Raw genomic sequence first — 20,514 nt, forward strand, 5'->3', positions numbered from 1 at the left:
ACTCGTGAGGAAACCAGAGCTCAGAGCAAGTGGAAGCTGCCTATGGTCAGGGGGTGGGCTAGTGGGGGGTCTGGCCTCCCCCAGAGAGGCCACGTCAAGGGGAGCCCAGGGATTGATCGCAGGGGTCAGGGGATTCTGGGCAACAGCCTTGGCTCTGCTAGGAAACCACCCCCTCTCCTGGCAGGCTGCTTCCCGTCCCCGGCCTTGGTGTTCCCAACTGGAACAGGGTCCCTTCGAGGCCCTGGGATCACCAGGAGCCACTGCAAATGAGGACGATTTTCAGGCTGCTGTGAAGAAGCGAGCTCGATCCTTGCTCCCTCCCAGCCACGTAGCTGCGTGATGGACATTTCCTCCGCTCCCCCCACCCCGCGTCCCCCTGATCCAGAGGAGAGGGGCAGGGCGAGGGCTCTGGAAGGCAGAGCTGTGCCATCATGCACAGGACCCTCCAAAAGCCATGTGGCCCATCCCAGCATAGTCCAATGTTACTGGGTGGCTTCACAGACTCCCTCAACCTTCTCAAGCCTCAGTTTCCCCATCTGTATTATGAAGAAAGTCATTGCTACTTCTCTTCCTCCCAAGATTCCTTGGAGGACTGGCACGGGAATGAGAGGGCCCGGTGGCCAGCCCCTCCCTAACCAACCCGGGGACCATCCGGCAAGGTCTTCCCCTAGCCTTCTGCCACCGCGGGCCTGGGTTCTGTCCCCTTGGGACTCCTCAGGGAGACACCCTACCTGTGGCTTCATGGACAGAAAATCCCTGGCCAGAGGCTGCCTTTCAAGGGCGGTGAGTCGCCCTCGAGATCTCAGCTGAGAGGTGGAGACGAGAGCCACCTGTGGTTCGCAGAGACCCTGGGGGATGGCGCTGGCCGTCTCCCTGCTGCTCCCCATGACCAAAGGCCTCACGTGTCCCCAAGTCACCACTGTGCTTGACACATCTGACCCACCTTCCAGGTGTGCTGTCCACCGGCCACCACCATCTCACCCTTGCGCACTCCTGGCAGCACGGAGGGCTCAAACAGTTCGTTCTCCCCAGCACTTCTCCATCCAGGGCACAGCAACGTGGACGGAGCAGGCCTCTGGAGGACCGGGATCGCCTCCTGCCGAAGTCATAGTAGAAACACGCAAGGCCAAGGCAGGGAGGCAGCTGGGCGCCGCTTTCCCGTCTGCCCCCCCTGCAATCTCCGCTCGCCCCGGCACCTGCCAGCTCGCGTGGTCAGGGGATGTCAATGGGGAAACAGGAAAAGGAAAAACAAAAGCTGATGGCTTTTTGATGCCTGCTGACACAGATTCACGTTACACTTACTTTTCTGTTTCCTGCGTGGAGGAATCGGTTGGATCATTTTCACCAGAGCCTGCCCTTTGTTGTTAGCTAAGGGTCAGTGGCTGTGCTGAGCTCTTCACACGCTTTATCTCATTTAATTTTCGGGGCTGCACTACAAAGTTGGTACCATTAGACACACCATTTACGGGGGAGGAAATTGAGGCACAGAAAGGTTAAGCGACTTGCCCGAGGTCACACAGCTAGAGAGGCCCGGAAATAGGCTGCCAAGCCAAGACTGACTTCAGGGTCCTTGCTCCACTGCCTCACAGCACGTGGTTCCCGCCACACGGTTCACAGCAGAGGGGAATGACTACTCATTAGAACAAACGGGGTCAGTGATTTCCCCAAAACACGCCCGGCCACAGTTCCATCTTAACCGGGCACCCCAGGCAGTTAGAAAGGGATCGGGATTAAGGTAAGCAAGTGAGGCAGGATCCTGCAGGATTAGATCTTATCTTTATTTAAAATTTTGATATTTTGCTCATCATAGGTTTTTTTTTTTTGCATTAAATTTGGTATCTTAAAAGATTGCATTAAAATAGAATTTCCCTTACACTGACATTTTTTTTTTCCCTTACATTGAGATTTTTGATACCCCCTGCAATTTTGCCCTGGAGGGGACCGCCCCTTACTCAGGCCCTGGCGCTGAGTTACAAAGCCCCACCTTGGCATCCATGCTGGGTCAGGGGCAGGTAATATGAGCATGAATACCCAGCCCCCACCTTGAGCCCAAAGCCTGGTGGTGGGGGTGGGGGGTAAATAAGTAGATTTGTAGGGAGCAGCACCTAGTAGCTTTAAGGACACGTGTCATCAGTGCTGGGCCAGAGTCCTGCCCCTTTACCCTACTAGCTGAGGGAGCTCAGGCAAGTCACTGAACTTGCCCGGGCCTCAGCTTCCTCAGCTTTAGAATGAGATAAATGGCAGTACGTAGCTCACGTGGGGGGGGGGGGGGGGGGCGGGGGCTTTGTCCGCACAAAGCAGTTAGAGAACACTGAACCAAAGGACACTCTCACTGTGGGGTGGCTGGCGTTGTCATAAAGATCCTGTGAATAGTGAGTGTGAGCACCTGGCGAATCCGGAGGCGGGAGAGCTGGAGAGGGCTGGAGTCACCTGCTGGTGAGGTTGGGGGGAGGCAGGACTCCAGGTAGAGCTCCACCAAGACTTTGGTTTGGAGCAGGTGGGGAGGGCGTGGTGTACTGCAGAAAGGATATGACGACAGCCTCTCCAGATAGTTTTCTAAGTTAATTAACTTATTTTTAATTGTGGCAAAATATACATGACATGAAATGTGTCACTGTAACCATTTTTATGAGTAGTTTGGTGGCATGAAATACAGTCACACTGTTGTGCTACCATCATTGCTGTCCGTCTCCAGAGCTCTTTTCACCTTGCAAAACTGAAAGTGTGCACCCATTAAATACTAAAAGATGGAAAGAGAAACCTAAGGTTGGAGGATGGCCGGATGGATGGATGGACAACGGGTGGATGGATGGATGGGTGGACAAACGGATGGCTGAGCACAGTTGGGTGGATAGAAGGATGAAGGTCAGTGCCAGCATGCAGGTGCATGGATTGAGAGATGGTCAGATGGGATACGGTCCAATCCTAGAGTAGCTCACAGCCTCCTAAGGAGAGAGACAAGTCCTCCCTAGAAAGAGGGTCCACACTGGACAAATGCCACCAGGAGGGCATGATGATGCCAGCTGAAGACAGGCAGACACCACCAGCCTTCCCAGCAGCCCTGTAACCAGGTGGTGAGTGCTGATGAGTGTCTCCTTCTCAGGTGGAGGTAAGAGGAGCTGGGCCCTCGAGACCGAGGCCATAGCCTATGCAGAGACCAGAGACAGGAAAGCAAAGGACAGACAGGCCATTCTCATTTGAAAAGTAAAGCACTGCCAGTTATTAATCAGGTGACACCAGGTTGCCTCACCTCCCCTGAGCCTCAGTTTTCAGAACTGTGAGGGTTATGATGGCATCAGTCTCTGAGCCTGGTTGTGAGAATCGAGTAAGAACACAAAGCACGAAGCTCAAAGTTCTCAGAAAGTACCATCTCTTCTGAACTGCCCGCCCACCCTCGGGTCCCCTCCTCCTGGGGTGTGCAGGCTGCCTGCGGCCAGTCTGGGAGGGGCCCCCTGGCACCACACAGGACCGAACCCCAGGGCAGCCAGGCCAGTGACTTCCTCCTGGGACCCCCCCCCACCCCCAGTGCTGATTGGCTGAGGTTCCCCCCTCGAGCCCCTTCATTATTCTCCAACATGCACCTGCCTTCACTTTATTCATGAAGATTTGCATCGATTTTGCCATAAACCGTTATGAATTCAGCTTGTGGAAAAAATAACATTGATCCTCTGCCTCGTAATTTGTCTCTGGGCTGCAGGGCCTGCTAATGGCTTTCCCAGAGATTTATGTGGGGGGGGGGGGTCAGGGGACATGGCTCCAGTCACCCACTCCACACCGCCACCTTTGCTCTTAGGGCTTTCTTTGGGGACCTGGTCCCTTTGGTGGAAAATGGTCCGGTTTAGTGATGCTGGACCAGAGGCCCTGCCGGCTGTCACCTGCTCACTGCAGGGGAAGGGAGGAGAGATGGAGGTGGGGGAAGGAGGAAGCCCGGAGAGCCAAGCAAGGCAGGGAAGTAACGTTCCCCGAGCGGCCTCCACACACCCTAGTGCTCCGAACTTCTCCTACCTTCTGTGAACTTTGTAAGGACAGAACCGGTGTCCTTAGCTCCATGTGTAACGAAAAACTGAGCTTGGAGAGGCTGAAGCCATGGTGAGAGCCACACACATGCAGGGGCTCCGGCCAGTGCTGCAGCCCAGATGGGGCCGAGACGCAGCTTCCTTCCTGCCCGGGCGCCTGGAGAGTCACACTGCCCTGCATCGCCTGGCACGCGGCTGCGCCCTCGCCGACAGCCTGGGCAGAGCGGGTGTCTGTCACTTGCAGGAACCTCCTCCACCGCTCTCTTCCCCTCCTTGGAGACCTTGGGCAGGGCAGCCGGGAGTCGGGGAAAGGCTCCGTACCCACCGCCGCGACCTCGGCCGTTGGCCTTCATCACCCCGTCGTCGCTGTGACTGCCACTGACCGAGCTCTTGCTGTGCGCCGGGCGCCACTGTCACACTCGGTTCGACTCGCTCGCCTACACCTTAAAACAGCTCCGTGGGGCAGGCAGGACCGTTACAGATGCGGAGACGGGGCCCCAGAGGCCAGTTACCTGCTCGGGGTCCCCACAGGTCGTAAGCGGCAGGATCCGGACTCAAGCTCAGGCGGGTGATGCTTCCCTCTGGGTTCTCGGTCCCGGCTCGCAGGTGCCTCTGCCTCCCGTTGCCTGGAAGGACGCAGAGGTCGTGGGAGTTGCGCGTCGGGGCAGGTGCCGCCGACTCCACCCGTGCCCCTTCACCTCCGTGCACTGTTTTCACAGACCCCCAGGTCTTTCCCTTGCACTTGGGCCCGGGGACGATGCACGACGGGGGCCGCGGCGGGTCCCGCGGGGAGAGCAATTGCCCCCGGCTCATGGGGGCGCGGCGCGGGGCTGGCGGCCTTCGTCTGGGCGCTGCCCCGCCCGCCCCCTCGTGCTCCGCTTCCCCGCGTGCGCACGAAGAGCCAGGAGCGGCCAGGCTTGGCGGGAGGTGCCGGCCCGGGAAGCCCTGCGCCGCCAGCGGCTCTTGCCCAGGCCACGACCCGCCCGAGGAAGGGGCGCTGCGGCCCACGACCCGCGCCCTCTTTCCGTTTGCTTCGCACCGTCCGCCCACAGGTAACCGCACCCCCGGATCCCGTGCAGGTGCGCTGTCGCGGTGCAAACCCCCGCCTTGGACCTCCTAGGATCTCCCAGCCCCGGGTGGGGCAGACAGGAGGCTTGGACTCGGCTGCCACGGTCCATCCTGGAGGACGTGAGCGGCTCGGGGGTTGCGGGGGTGGGGTGGGGAGGGGAGGCAGTGGGGGAGGGAAGCGAGGCGGTGGGGGAGGTAGGGGGAGGGGCGGGGAGGAGGGGAGGGACGTGGGGGGCGAGGGGGGAGGAGGGGCAGTGGGGAAGAGGGGGGGGGGAGGGGGGGGAGGGGAGGCGGGGTGGGGGAGGGAGGGGCGGGGTGGAGGTGGGGGAGGGGAGGGAGGCAGTGGGGGAAGGGAGGCGAGGTGGTGGGGAGGTGGGTCGGGGAGGGGGTGGGAAGGGGAGGCAGGGGCGAGGGTGGGGGAGGGGTGGGGAGAGGCGGTGGAGGAGGGGATGGATGTCAGGGGGGTGAGGGTGGGGAGGAGGGGCGGTGGGGAAGAGGGGGAGGCGGGCGCGGTTGGGAGGGGTAGGAAGGGGCGGGTGGGGGAGGGAGGGGCGGGTGGGAGGAGTGGGGGAGGCAGGGGCGAGGTGGAGGTGGGGGAGGGGGAAGGGAGGGCGGGAGGGGAGTGGGTGGGGGAGGGTCGGCGGCTTGAAGCAACCCACTTTGGAGGGATGGCTGGCAACGGGCCGCGTGGTGACCAGGTCCCCCCTCCCCTTTCCCCTCCCCCCCTTCCCGCCCCTCCCCCTTCCCTCCCCCCTTCCCGCCCCTCCCCCCAGCTCCCTTGTCTTCACGCCCCGCCCTCCGACCACAGGCCGAGCTCGCCGCACACCCCGCTCCGGGGCCAGAGTGCGCTGCGGTCGAGACGCAGCCTGGGCTGCTGCGCCAACAGGAGCTGACGGCGTCGCGGTCCCGCGTGACGGTGGGTCCCGGCGGATAAGGAAGCGTCACGCCGCCGTCCGCACGTGGCCGAGCGTCGGCACCAGCAGGCAGGGCCCAGAGCGGAAGTGGAGGGTGCTTCTTGTTCTTTTAAGGGCATGACCCCGGAAGTAGCTACGGTACCTTCCTCTGAAGTCTCATTGGTCAGAACGCCGTCACGTGGGCTCATGTAGCCGCACAGGAGCATGGGAAGTGTAGTCTCCGGCTGGTGACCGTGTGGCCCCCGCACAGGTTGGCAGTTCCGTTACAAAAAGAAAAAGAAAGCAGTTGAATGTTGGAGACCATCCCCTGTGACAAAGTCAAGCGCTGCGCACATAGGAGGACGGAGGCTCGGAGAAGGTAAATAAGTCGCCCAAGATGAGACGGCGAGCAAGAGGGAGAGAGCGGACCGGGTCCAGGGCCCACGCGTGTAGCGACGATGTGCGTCTGCCTCGTGGGCACAGGCAGGCTCCCAGCATAGTGCTCACACGTAATAGGACTTCAGTCAAGGTTGCTTTCCCTCGGCCCTAGCCCTAGAGAGCCAGGTCCCAAAGAAGCAGGTTGAGGGGCCCTGCCACTGTCCTCACCCACGCAGGTAGGTTTTGAAAAGGAAGTGCAGGAAATAATACTTTCTGGAACATCGTGAGATGGTTTAGCCAAATGACATCCTGGATCTTTGATATTTTGGGAAAATAGCGTGTAGCCGTCCAAATAGCGTGCACATGTCCATGCATGTTTCTCGAAGTGGGTTCTGCAAACACCATTTGACTTACAGAGCCCGGGGATTGGCATTGACCTTGATGTGCACCAGAGCTTGACAACCGTGGGTGTGGCATTTACCTGGCACATGGTTACCTGTGGACACAGTCCCAGGCGGTAGGCGGGCAGGACAAGGGCAGTCTCTGGCTTGTGAACCAGATGGATCTGAGTTCAAACTCAAGCTCTACCACTTGCCAGCCTTGTGAGTCTGGACAGATTACTGCAGCATTATGGCCTCAGCGTCCTCATCTGGTAAATGAGCATGGAATGCCTGCCTCCCCTGATGGTCCTTTCGTTCGGTAAATATATGTTGAGCACACACCACATGCTAAGTCCTGCCCTAGGCATTGAGCAGAACACATCGGACCTGCTCTTACGAGCTCATGTGACGGTGGGGAGACTGAATAGGCCGGGAAAATGAGTGACGTGCAGTGTTTGCTAGACACTTGTAAGTGTTACAGACAAAAGTGAAGCAGGGACAAGGCAATAGGATCCCCGCAGACATAGGTGAGGTGTCCAAGGAAGGCTCCACGGAGGTGACATTTAAGGGAGTCGCACCACTGCTCGACAGCAGCAGCATTGTCAGGAGAGGGATCAGCATGGTCTGAGGCAGGAAGAGGCCTGGGAGCCGAGGTGGCTGGAGCAGAGAGAGCAAAGGGGGAAGAACAGGATGGGGTGGGGCTGGGGGGCACTGAGGGGCCAGACGATAAAGGGCATCCAAAAGCTATGAGGTTTTAGCCTTATGTTGTTGGGACCGAAGCCCTTGGAGGGTTCTGTGCAGAGAAGCGGCATCACTGAGCTTATCTGTCACCAGAATCCTCTGGGAGATACGCAGAGGCTGCTCCCCTTGCTAAGAGGCATGCCGGGAAGCCGGAAGCCGAGGCAGTGGTCTGGCAGGGAGAGCAGCGCTGAGATCTGATGAGATGGCGTGATCTGATCAGATGGCCTGGCTGGCGCTCCGACATCGCTCCCCCCATGCCAGCTCACGGGGCTTGTGATGGCCACCCCAAAGCCCTGCACACACAGGACAGCACCCAGCTTTCCCACTTGAGGGAAGTGCCCAGGGCCCCTGGAAGCCTTGGCAAAAGTTTCTCAGAGCCCAGGCCTCTCAGCATCGGGCCTGCTCCCCACGGCACCTGGGCTGGCGTGTGCGGCTAGGGAAGGGCTGGGCAGTGGTATCTCAGTCATGCAGACCTCTCGCGTGGATGCACCGTCTCAGTGGAATTTTCCCACCAACAGAGCACACGGAATTAGCTGGAACGCCTATCACAGTCACTTGGACACGCTGCAGACCCAACCCCAGGAAGGGGGGATGGAGCTCAGGTGGTCTCTGGCAGCCTCTGCCAGGGTCCCTCGTGAGTCTCTGCATCGGCCTCTTGCAGCCCCAGCACACTGTCGGTGTCCCCCCTGCCCTGCCTGCCCCGTCCCCTGCTGCGTGCCGGGAGGGGAGGTGGAGCCTCGGGGAGAGGAGAGGGCTACTGGCTGTGGACCTGCCCGAGCACCTGCGTGGCGCTCTCTGCATGTGGGCGTGTTAGGCTGGATACCTGAGCATGAGGGCGAGTGTCGGGAGGTGGGCCTTCCTCTTCAACTTCCCGGTTCACCTGCGTGGGCGCCTGGCTGCACGTGCGTGTCTCTATCTTTCCTTCAGCATCATCGGTGCAGGTGGGTATAGGGGTGCGTCTGTACATGTGGGACTGTGCCTCTGCGCGTCTGGGTGTGCGCCTCTGTTTTGGGACCTGTGTTATGGGTCCGTGTTCGTATGCTCACGCTGCTGCTAAGGCAAGCCTTGGGTCTTTGTGTGTCCGTGCATGTGTGTGTGTGTGTGTGTGTGTGTGTGCGCTTTCAGGACTGTAGGAATGCAGGAATGGGCGAGTGTGCCCACACCTCCAGGGCCAAGCCTTTCCCTCCTGGGGTGCAGGGACCCTGACTGTCCCATCGGTGGCTCCAAGGGCCCCTTGTCCCCCAGGAAGGCATGAGGCTGCATGGACAGCTGAGGCATATGAATCCTTTGAGCAATTTGATTTTGTTCCTACTTTTGCTCTTACTGCGGGGGCTGAGGTCAGCACTGGTCCACAGAGAGGCACTTCCATGCCAGAGGAGCAAGACGGGGGACACAGGTGAGGAGAGAAGCAAAGTGGGGGGGGAGCAGAAGAAAGAGGAACAGGTGACCAAGAACAACGGTTGAGTGACACAGCCCCAAAGGGGCTATACACACTATTCTCTTTTTTATAGCCAAAGGGACAAGTTGAAAAGATGAAAAATTCTACCAAATTAGGGAGCAGGTGTTGCATACGATGAACACTCATTCATTCATTCATTCATTCATTTCTTTATTTTCAACCAGAATCCATTAATGTCTCTATGTCTGACCCCCCGCCTCCCCCACCCCAGTCCTGATTTTCCAGTTCTCCCTCCCCATCCTGCCTGCCGATGACAGGCCCTCAAAATGCCCATACTCCCACCCAGGGACAAGTCAGCCGGTTCCTTTCCAGCTCCTTCTTCTGACCCAGTGTAAGATGAGCCCCCTGGTCTTTAATGTCAGGCGTTCGAGCCCCTGGGCCGTGCTCTCCCGGGTTTCCTGAGCACCGCACGGGGAGCAGGGCTTGTGACCGCCCAGGGGCCTCTCCTCCCCGACCTTCCTTCCGTCTCCCCACCCCACCCCACCCCCAGCCCTGCTGTGGGGCCTGCCCGCCTTCCGAGCTCTTCCAAAACCACGCATGAGACGGAGTCAGCAGACGCGACACGCTCTGCACGTGGCAGTGGAACTTCCCGGAGACCCCCGTGGGTGCCCCGTTGACCACGACGCCCTCCCCTGCGGCCACGGACTCCACAGGCCCGGCTGCTCGCTCTATCTTTCTCTCTCTTTCCCTTGAACTGGACGGTTTCCGAGCGACCCTTCAGGCCTCGGCTCGGCAAAGGGGTGCCGTCCAGAGACCTCGTGAGAAGGACCTGGCTCTGCCATCCGTTCTTCGTGTTGGCGGAGCCCCTTATCCCCACTCCCTCTCTTTCCTCCCCCAGGCAACCCTCCCGGGGTGTGTTATGTGTATCCTTCTGTTTGTATGTCTTTTTTGTGAAATGCATATTGTTGCTTTGTGTGCGTGCATTTTCAATGCACTTAAGTGGCATTTCCACCCCAGCCCTGGGCTTTGCAGTTGATCTGGGTTGCTGTGGGGGCATCTGGTGTGTTGCCTCCAACTGCTCTCAGCCTCACGCTGGCCGTACTGTCCCTCTGTCTATCCAGCTGCCTGTGCAGACTAGCATTTCCTACATCTGCCGTTTGCCAGACCCTGACCAATAAAGGCTCAGACTTGAACGATCAGACTTCATCCTCACGGCAACCGGCTCCATCATCATCCCCGTTTTATGGACGAGGAAACTGAGGCAGGCAGAGGCTAAAAACAACTTTCCCAGGGCAATGGAGCTGGGAAGTGCCGGAGCTGAGATGTGACTCTAGGCCTGTCTGATTCCAGGGTCTTCTTTTTAATCTCTTGGTCAAACAGCCCCCTCTGGGCCCCTCCCACATCCAACATCCTAGAAGTAGTTGTGCTGAGGCCCAAGAATGGCAGTGATAGTGACAGTTCTTACCTGTTTCCTACCTACTGTGTGCCAGGGTCTTCACATCCTGCGGAGCTGCCGTGTACGGCTGCACAGGTAGCACACCGTACGAGTTCCAGGGGCACTGTCTCCATGTAGTGGGGTGACAACGATCCCATCACGCCAAACATACTATTCTCTTTTTTATAGCCAAGAAGATGAGTCTCAGAGAGGTTATGCAACTTTCCAGAAGCTCCCAGCCACTGAATGGCAGAGTGCAGCTCTGAATGTGTTTAACTGCAGAGACCGATTTCCTGGTGCCTTTAGATGCCCCCCTCCCCCCCTGCCCCGTGCTCCGGCCTAATTCTTTCATGCTGCACAGTCACCTGCAGCCAACCTCTCAAGGCGAGTGTGCCTCCGGTTGTCCCGAGGACTACTGCCCAAGGAGAGAGAGGGACACACAAGGTGTATGTGCAGGGGGTGGGCGGTGGGCACTGTGTGCCTGCCATACAGACGCTGCAGTACCGGGCGTGCATGCTCACACTCACCCACCCTCTCCATGCTTATCAGCCTGAGCCAGGGTGTCATGCTCCTCGTGCCCCATTGCATCATGGGTGAGGTCCCCATCCACCCACCAGGTGGTTGCCAAACTCCTCGTGATAGAAGGCCATGGTGAGGGGCACTAATTCAAAGGAAGAAGCCCTTGAGAGATTTCTGGGTTTTGTTCACAGCATTAAGACAGCTTCAGAGAAAAGCCTTTATTGCAGACAGAAGAATATTATTTCAGAGCTATTCCCCTGGCCCATTACAGCAAAATAATAGAGCTTTAGTTTCTATATATTTGTCATGCTTAGCGCACATGTATTTCAAGTATATTTGACAGCATATAAAATTGAGGTGAAATATTGCAAAATTGGCCAATTCTTGTACATTTTAAATGTATTTCCTTTATTTGTTACACTTATTTTACATATCTACACAATCCATCTTTGGAACTGGAGAAGCAATAAGTGATGAATCGATACCGAGATTTTCCATGGCGAAGAGACTCTCGTTGGACGTGAAATTTCCATTTTGCCAGGCAACTCCTGGTTCTGCCTACAGAGAGAAAGGGCCGAGTTCCTTCATCTTCCTGGGCGATTGCATCTCTCGGGGGCCAGGAGCCGCAGTTATAACGGAGGCAGTGTCTCAGAACCCTTCTCATCTTGGCTGGGGCTGAGCACCAGGCCTTGTCTAATGATAACAGGAAGTTTTATTGGTCTGAGCAGGAGGTCTAATTAGGTGACTAATCTAAAAGTCCTAAAGTTGGGGATTTTGTCCTGGGATGTTAGGGGTCTCCTTGAAATTGGATGCCCAATTTTGAGCACTTAGGAATCTTTCTGGGGCTGCAAGAGAAAAGTAAACACGTCTCTGGGCTCTGTCCTGCTGGGGAAGAGGGTATCTCCCTTGTCTGGCCCTTCCTGGCCTCCACTCACCATGGCAGGAGGAGCTGGGTGGTGCCTAGAGCCCAGATGAATAACCACAGCTATGCACCAGCTTACCTGGATCTTTCCGATTGGACCAGTTACTCTCAGGGGCAAGCCCTCTGGAGCGTTGATGCGGATGAGCTCACCCCACTGGCTGCTCAGCAACCCTTCCCTCAGATGGCCATGAAGCCAAAGAGCTCAGGACCTTTGTTCACATACATCTCATCAGGGGCTGCAGGGGCAGGATGGAGTGGCGATTCCCTGGGGCTGAGGCCACAGAACCGCAGGTCTGGAGCTCAGCCCCATGGGTCCCACAAGCACACATCCCGTCACCATGTGCTCTTCCATGAAGACCCTCACCAGTCAGCATCTTAGTGTAGGCCCGTGAAAGACAGGGTTTGTACTCTGACTTGGGATGACCCTTCATCCTTTACGTGTTGGAAGGCAGCTCTTTGGGCCTGCACAAAGCCAGCCACATCTTTTCCCTCTGTGTTCAGCCTAGATGGAGTTTCCACCCAACACCCAGAATGGTCCATTGACTGTTTCCTCGTGCACCCTCTCTGCTGGGCTGAGCTTTATTCACCTCTGTGCTGTCTACACCTGTCTGGCACGTAGAAGTTCTTAAGATGGATGGATGGATGGATGGATGGATGGATGGATGGATGGACGGATATATGGATGAACAGACAGATGGATGGATGGACAGACAGATGGACTGATGCATGGACGCATGGATGGGATGAATTCCTTTAATGAGGTTCCTGCAGGTTTCAACACATGGAAACTGGGCCTGTGAGAAAGTCTATCTTTTGTGTCACCCTACCCAGCAAGGTGCCGTCTATAAAAGCCTCATTAATACTCAAACAATGGAGAGACCGAATCAGCCATGTCCCTCTCTCCATTAAGGACGAAGGCCCCTTGGGAGCACAAGGGGGGCTAATGCATCTCTCCCTATGGCTCTGCGGCAACCGCCGACCCTCAGGGAGCCCATTAGGGAAGGCAAAAAGCTATTGATCCCTGATGAAAGATGCCTAGAATCCTGGGCTGTCACTTCCTGGGCACAGCAGAGGAAGGACAGAGGTAAGACCCTTCTCGTCACTGTTGCCAGCTAGAATCCAGCTGGACTCTGGAGGCCTGACAGGAGGTGGGTCCTCAGGTTAGCTGAGCTGGAAGGATCATTCCATGCAACCTTCTCCTTTTACAGATGACAAAGCAGGTCCAGACAGAGTGGGTGATTTACCTAAAGCTACACTCTTATAAATAAATTCCAAAAATGGCCCTACTTCCCCCGCCCTGGGATCCATGCCGTTTGCAACTTGACTGTGCAGCTCCACCCCCTGCAAGCAGAATGTGTTTCTCTCCCTCTTGGAGCTGGGCTTGGCCACATGACTCGTCTGACCAAAAGTGCCAAAAATTGCTTCCATGCCAATCTTGAGCCTATGTCTCCAGAGTTTTCTGCACTTTTGGTCTTTTCCTTGTTTGTCTACCCTTTGTAAGCACACTCCTGGGCTCCCCAGCTGGAGCCCAAACAGCTCTGTGTCCCAGCCAGACCCCAGATGTGAGAGAGATCCCAGCAGAGCCCATGAGAGCTGCTTGGCCAAGCTGCAGCTGGCCAGACAATGAGTGTGCCCTCGTCTCAGGAGTGTGCCCTCCTCTCAGGAGTGTGCCCAGGTCCACTCATCCAGCACAACCACCCAGCCGACTCAGACTCGTGTTTAACAATAGTCTGCCGCTGACGTTTTGTGGTTGTTTGTTACGCAGCATAGAGATAACTGATACATCTTCACACGTTCCCTCCTTGTTATTCTCACTGCCGTGCCAGGGCGCTCACATCCCCTAAATTATGACAATTGCAGCTACCATGAAAATGACCTCCGCTCCTCCAGCTTTCTCTCCTTCCCTAATCCCTCCTCCACCACAGAGGCCTCAATTGGCGGCTCATGGCCTCGAGATTTTTCTTCTTTCATTTCTTTTACCTTTCTTTGTGGCTTCTCTTTTCTTTTTGATCCTACCATGCGTTAAAAAAAAAAAAAAAAAAGAGTTTGAGCCAACATTTAAACATTGCTTAGAAAAATCAGAAGATTTTCTTTTGAAAAATCAGAGGATCCTGTGCCTTGCCTTCCTGCATGGCACCGACCGTCTGGGTCTGAGAAGCAGCTGCCCATGAGCCTAGGACTTGTGCCATCCCCACGCTGTGACAACAGTCCTCTCCACTCCCATTTCCCCAACTCCATGCCTGAGCACTAGTCACCATCTATTATTTGCTCTCGGTCTCCTTATTTTAGAGAAATTCCTCTGTACTTGTCTCTGTCAAAAGTTGGCAAATGAAAGCTAGACCTTGAGGGCCTCGTGATTGAAGGAAAATAAAGAGAGTATGTTTCTTTGTGGAAGTGATGGATATTTCCATGTATTTAAAATGCAAACAACAGCCGGTTTCTCTCATTAATACGAGCCCCTGGAGGCATCTGGATTTTCCACTCCAGCCCTAGACCAATCGCCTCAGACTGTGGGCCTACCTACATCTCCAGTCTTCTTTCCCCTGTTTCCCACTGCCCATGCACCCTGACTCCTAGGCCCCATGACCACAGGCTCTGTTCCTGCCCTCACGCCAGCCCACGCAGCACCCTGCACACTCAGTGGGTGACATACTCTTCAGATTTACATCTTCCTTCACACTTTCCCCTGCCTGGATACCTCACCACCACAGCCCGCACTGAGCGAGGACTGCACTTGCTCCCTCTTCTACGCCGCACTGCCCAGCCGGGTGATGATGCTCCCCACTTAAACGGCCACCCCAAGTGCTCCAGCACAGCTGTGCTCCCCCTCCAAGGCGGGGCTAAGGGTTGGGAGACAGGCAATGCTGGCCCAACTGATATACCCTCTCTTCCATTGCGACCCCTGCTGCAGACTTATTACCAAAAGCAGCGTTGGACCTAAATTGAATGTCCCTGATTTGCATCATTTTGCATCTCATTTGCATACCACTTTTTCCCGGGGGTGGGGGGGGGTGGGGGTGGATCATCCAAAAATACTGACATTTGTTCACAATTTGCTCCGGATACTCCAGGCTTCCCAACATTGTGCTTTATGCCCCTGCCCTCTCACCTTCTGCTCACCTCTGCTGGGGCTGACCACCCCTGGAAAAATACCTAGAGATCCCAGGTTGGCTTCCAGGCTTGATGTTGGCTGAGCTATTACGTGCTGTGCCCAATGCCCAGCACAGGTCTAAGCATGCCAGGAGCTTAGCAAGAACCTGAATGGATGAGTCCATGCATGAATGAATGAACAAGTGATGGAACTAGTAAGACAGAGGTTAAGCAGGTGGGTGGTGAAGGCATGGTGGAAGAAGAGAAGCCAGGGAGACTTACAGGAAAGAGGTCCCAGGCCAGTAAGAGCTGCAGAAGGACTCAGAGTGAGAAACGTGTGGGTCTGAACCCCAGATACATCAAACTGGTGTGCAACTGTGGGCAAGTCTCTTCCTTGCTGGGTGCCTCGGTTTGTCAGATGAAACCATGGACCCCACTGTGTCCCAGAGCCCAGCACAGTGGCTGACTCAGAGAAGGTGCTCAGAAATACCTGTTGGATGCACGAATGCATGAATGAAGAAATGACTACCCTGTAGGGTTTTGGAAAGTTTAAATGAGGTGATGCTCACAAGACACTTTGTGTGGTCTGATACTGACTCATTACTATGGGTTCAGTCCACCCGTCCCACCTGCTGTCCTCACTGGGACACATCCACACACATGTGATCTTGGAGACACGCGTTCCCAGCCCTGCACTAAATGAAACTGGGAACGTCATTCAACAGTTTGCCCAGGGACCAGCTTTGTGCCCTGAACCGGATGCTAGGGAGCCAGAGATGAAACTTGGAATCCTGTCCCTGAGGTCTTTACCGTCAGGTTGGGACAAAAAGGCTACCCCTTGCATGACGTAATTAGAAGTGCAAGGGAGCTGGAACCCTATAAGCTGTAATACCAGGGAGTTCCTCCATGAGCTGGGGAGATTTTGTGGAGGGGCTGGAGGGAGGTAAGAGCCACCAGGGCAGTGAGAGATGGAGGCCAACACGCCCAATGACATCCCGTCTCTGAGCCTCTCCTTGCTGCCTGACACCTCATCGGTAGCCCTGCCTGGTCCTTCTGTCTCAAAGACCCCTGACATATTCTGTGATGTGATTCTCAGACTAAGGGACCTGGAAAGGGTGGGCTCTAGTCTTGGCTCTGCCCCTGACCAGCTGTGGTCACAGCCAAGCCACAGTCCTTCTCTCAGCCTCTGTATCCTCACTTGTAAGATGAGGAGGTGGGAGCCACTATGTGGTTTTCAAACGTTGTTTCAGCAGCAGAACACATTCTTTGATTGCAGTATCAGAGAGCAGCCAATAGAAGACAGATGGAAGTGGAACAGCTCGGATAGAGGGGTGACAGGGACAGAGCTCTGGTGTCCCTCCACCACCCTCACCTGTCTGAGAATCCCTGGGCTGACAGCCTCGGCGACCCTCAGCTCCAAGGCCACAGGGCAGTGAGGAAAGCGTATGGGTTTTAGGGACAGAGGGACCTCTGGGGCTGGGTTTAAATCCCAATTCCGCCAATGTCTGGCTTAGCTCTTGTTGCTCCCAAATCCAGGACCTACACAGGATCATTTCCTATACTCACACACTTGTAGGTCTGCTGCGTATTGGCTGATCCAGGCTGACCACCACCACGGGCATGACTCAGGGTCTGCCTCTTGGGCATTTCTGGGACCTGAAGGTGACACTGGGCACATGTGGTCACCTTCACCAACACGCAAAACAAACATTTCACGGCCAAACCCAATGGCAAGAGTCCCGTCCCAGTGAGGCCACAGCAAGGATGGGGTGAAGAGCTGAGGCCCACAAGTCAGTCTACTGCCCTGTCCTTAGGCAGGTGAATCAACCTGTCTGAGCCTCCGTGTCCTCATCCAGAAAATGGGACTAATAGTACCCACCTGCCAGGGTTGTCATGGTGACGCGTTCACAAATGATATGTCCCTGCTCCCGCACCAGCTTTACCCTGAGGGCGCCCTGCCCAGGGGACCCTCAGCTCAGACATAAGGTCTGGGAAGCTGGCATGAACTCACAGCTACTGTCCCGTGGCGACGTGTGGCGGGGAAGCCTGGGGCGTGTGTGCGCCTGTGCACGTATGAGCACAGATGTGGGAAGCGCGTCTCTGAAAGGCAGATACTGCAAACCCTGCTTTGTGATGCCGCTCGGAGGCTGAAGTCCCTTTCAGGGCCCGGCTCCCAGATTCTACCCAATGCAAAAATCATCATGTTATAATTACAAGTTAATTAAAGCAGAAGAGATCAAAGCCACTTTAGACAGATTAATGATACAGTGAGTGCCAGAAATTTCACCGTTTTATGTATTAACCACATTGTCGTTTTTATTCCACTTTTTTTCCCCTCTTTTGTGTCAGCTGAAAAGCCTTTCATATCTTTTCTCTGCCCCCCTCAATGTACGAGGAATTTGAAGTCCTAACAGCTGCGAGGAGCTGTCTGTGGAGAAGGGGCACATTCAAAGGATATCAGAAAAATCAACGAGCCTTTTAGCTTCTGAGTAGAATGAAGCTGCCACCCGCCTAACCCTCCTCTACCTTAAAAAAAAAAAAAAAAAAAGACCTAGAAAAACATCAGTCATTAAAATCAGGCCAAAGCAAAGGGAGGAATTGGAAGCTGGACTCCCCAGCTCCCGCCTCTCCAGGGAGGCTCTGGGAGCAGAGGGATTTTTGCATGTCAGGTTCACCACTTAGTCTGGCCTATCCCGAAGTGCCATAGGCTGGCTGGCTTGCAAACCTCAGAAATTTCTTTCTGACAGTTCTGGAGACTAGAAATTCACGATCAGGGTGCCAGCAATGGTGGGATGCTGGTGAGAAGCCTCTTCTGGGTTGCAGACTGCTGACTTCTCATCGTGTCCTCATATGGCAGACAGTAGAGAGGAAGCAAGCTTTCTCTTGGCCCTTAGAGGGGCTCTACTCCCATTCATGGGGGGGGGGGGTCCACTCTCATGACCTCATCTAATCCTACTTACCTCCCCATAGGCCCCACCTCCTAATACTAGCACTTTGGTGAAGTAGAACTTCAACACATGCATGGGCGGGGGGGGGGGGTGGAAACAGTCTGTAACTACCACCTGGGTGAGCGTGACAACCGGGCAATCAAAGTTTAGCCTGAGGGTCAAGTTATGATTCAGAGAACCCCACAGAATAATAAATAAGTAGCCAATGCCTGCACTCATTCACTCGCTGGTTATTTATCAAATGTCCTCCATCTCCCAGGCATCGGGTTGGGGCTCGGGGTACAGGGGTGAGCAAGTTAGATATTGTATCTGCTCTTGCGGTGTTTACAGTCCAGCGGGTGAGAACACATAATTTACGATTGTAGTTTTAAGTAACATAGAGTGGAACCACCACATCCCCTCAAGTCTCAGTGGCTTAAACTAAAAGTTTTCTCTTCGGCACACAGATCAATCTGTAGGTGAGAGAGAGATCTCCTCAGCAACCCAGGCAGATGGAAGCGTCTTCACGTTCAACTTACAGCTCTCAAATTCACACCCAACCGACAGGCAGAGGGAGGCAGAAGTATGGAAGACCACACCGGGCATTTTTTAATAAGGATTTTATTCCTTTTAGAGACAGAGGGGATGGAGGGAGGAACAGAGGGAGGGGGACCAGCAGGCTCCGTGCTGAGTGCAGAGGCCGACGTGGGGCTCGATCCTCATGTCCCTGAGATCATGACCTAAGCCAAAATCAAGACTTGGATATTTAATGGGATGAGCCACCCAGGTCCCCCCAAGCAGGACATTTTTGTAGCCCTTCCTTATCTTCTGATAGGATGGTGCGGTGTTCACCACTTTCACCCCTCACCTGCTGGTCAGAGCTCAGTCACCTGACCTACCAAGTTGCAAAGGGAGCCAGGAAATACAATGTGGCAGGTGACCCCTCCCTAACCACCGCACCCCCTATCTATGCAAGGGGTGTGGAGTGTGGGTTAAAGAGCTCACCTCCCTGCCAATACAAACAGTCACAGTGACACTCTATGAGCGCACAATAGGAGAAGCCCAAGGGTCTGTGGGCGCCCACTGTTTCCACCACCTGTTATCCTGTAAGAAACCACTCCCACGATTTAGTAGATTAAAATCCAAATTTATTATTATCTCCCTGAGTTCTGTGGGTTGGCTGGGCTCTGCTGGGCAGGGCCCACCTGGGTCCCTCATGCAGTGGCAGTCCCACGGCTGCTGCGCATCCATTTCTTCATTCGCATGTCTGGCACCTCGCCTGGGATGGGCCTGGCAACTCTCTCCGCAGGCGCCAAACTGACCTTCCTCCCAGCTCGGTGGTCTCAGAGCAGAGAGAGTTTCTACACGGTAGCCGGCCTCCCCTGGGTAAATAAGCATCCAGGTAAAAGCTGCACAACTTTTTATGACCTGGCATTGAAAGGCGCAGAACGTCACTTCCACAGCCTTCGGCTGGCGAAGCCGGGGAGGAAGGCTAGCCCAGATTCAGATTCTTCTGGTTCTGAGCATTCTGTGATTCTCTATCAGATGATAGCCAGGCTTCCAGAAGACGAATCCGGCTGCACTGTACCGGGAGGTTGGGAGACAGCAGGGCGACACACAGGAGATTGTGTTACCATTGTCCTTTATATGCATTTTAAAACTTCCCACTCGGGGTGCCTGGGTGGCTCAGTCAGTTAACCATCTGCCTGAGGCTCAAGGCATGACCCCAGGGTCCTGAGATGGAGCCTTCAAAGGGCTCCGTGCCCGGTGGAGAGTCTTCTTCTCCCTCTCCCTCCGCCCCCTGCCTCTGCTCATGCTCTCGCTCACGTGTGGTCTCCCTCAAATAAATAAAATCGTAAAAAAAATAAATAAATAAAACTTCCCACTCAACTCACCCCCCCCCACACACACACACACACACCCTCCTCCACCGACAGAGGAACAAGGGCACGAGAAATTGGCACCCTTGTTTGCTTGGTCATCCTGAGCTGTTCACCGCTCTGGAGTATTTCTACGAGGCCTGTTCATACAAGCTGAGTCTGATGGAGCCTTTCACACCTGGGAATACTTCTGTGATGGGAGGACCCAGGGGATCCACCCAGGGGTGTGAAGACATCTGTGGAATACAATTCCCCACCTCTGGTGAGAATCGGGAGACTGAGTCAGCACACGGTCAGCTCCCATCCCTTTATCCCCCATCCCCACCGGTGGGCTTAGCCGGTGCCGCATTCGGGGAGCTATCCGAGCTATCCGCTGAGCTGCAGGGAAGAAGTCCTCCCCAGGGGGCTCTTGGTCAGAGAAGAAAAGTCAGATCCTGTTTTGGCAGTGGGAGGGGGTGGGGGGGACGGGGAGGAAGATTGGGGAATGGGGTGTAAAAGAAGAGAGCGCACGACGAGTCTCGAGGCTGGTGCAATAAATGGGAGACACACTTGCAAAAGCCATGACATATGAGAGTAAAGGCAGGGATGGAGAGAGCGGTAGAGAGGGGCCTCATGTTTACTTAACAGCATGCTAGGCAACAAAGTCCCCACTGTAGAAGGGCCGTGTCATCATGCCCGTGTTACAGGTGAGGACACAGAGGATGGGAAGAGCAAAAAGCAAAAAAAAAAAAAAAAAGAGAGAGATGTGGCTTGTTAGTGCCACAGTCAAGGCTTAAATCCAGGCCTATCTGAGTCCAGGCTCCGTGGTCTTTTCCGCCAATCCATGAGCTCCTGGGAGGCCAGGCGCCGTCCTGGAGTGTGACACT

General features: G+C 55.4%; 2 long non-coding RNA genes across 5 annotated transcripts; one reads left to right on the forward strand and one right to left on the reverse strand.

The window, feature by feature from the left end:
* Positions 1 to 1,787: 1,787 nt before the first annotated feature.
* LOC112660218 (uncharacterized) lies at positions 1,788 to 6,072 on the reverse strand. Of its 3 annotated transcripts, none has more exons than XR_004813875.2 (2): positions 5,911 to 6,072; positions 1,788 to 4,642 (listed from the first exon to the last, which is right to left on the reverse strand). It is a non-coding gene; the product is annotated as an uncharacterized LOC112660218 (long non-coding RNA). The 3 variants fall into 3 exon arrangements; XR_004813877.2 differs by lacking the exon at positions 5,911 to 6,072 and adding an exon at positions 5,079 to 5,214; XR_004813876.2 differs by lacking the exon at positions 5,911 to 6,072 and adding an exon at positions 5,056 to 5,214.
* Positions 6,073 to 6,146: 74 nt separating this feature from the next.
* Positions 6,147 to 18,925, forward strand: LOC112660219 (uncharacterized). 2 transcript variants are annotated; one of them, XR_004813878.2, is made up of 3 exons: positions 6,147 to 6,356; positions 10,500 to 11,570; positions 18,236 to 18,925. It is a non-coding gene; the product is annotated as an uncharacterized LOC112660219 (long non-coding RNA). The 2 variants fall into 2 exon arrangements; XR_003136773.3 differs by lacking the exon at positions 10,500 to 11,570.
* The last annotated feature ends 1,589 nt before the right edge of the window (positions 18,926 to 20,514 follow it).

This window comes from Canis lupus, chromosome 2 (assembly GCF_003254725.2).
Source record: "Canis lupus dingo isolate Sandy chromosome 2, ASM325472v2, whole genome shotgun sequence".
Classification (NCBI taxonomy): Eukaryota; Metazoa; Chordata; class Mammalia; order Carnivora; family Canidae; genus Canis; species Canis lupus.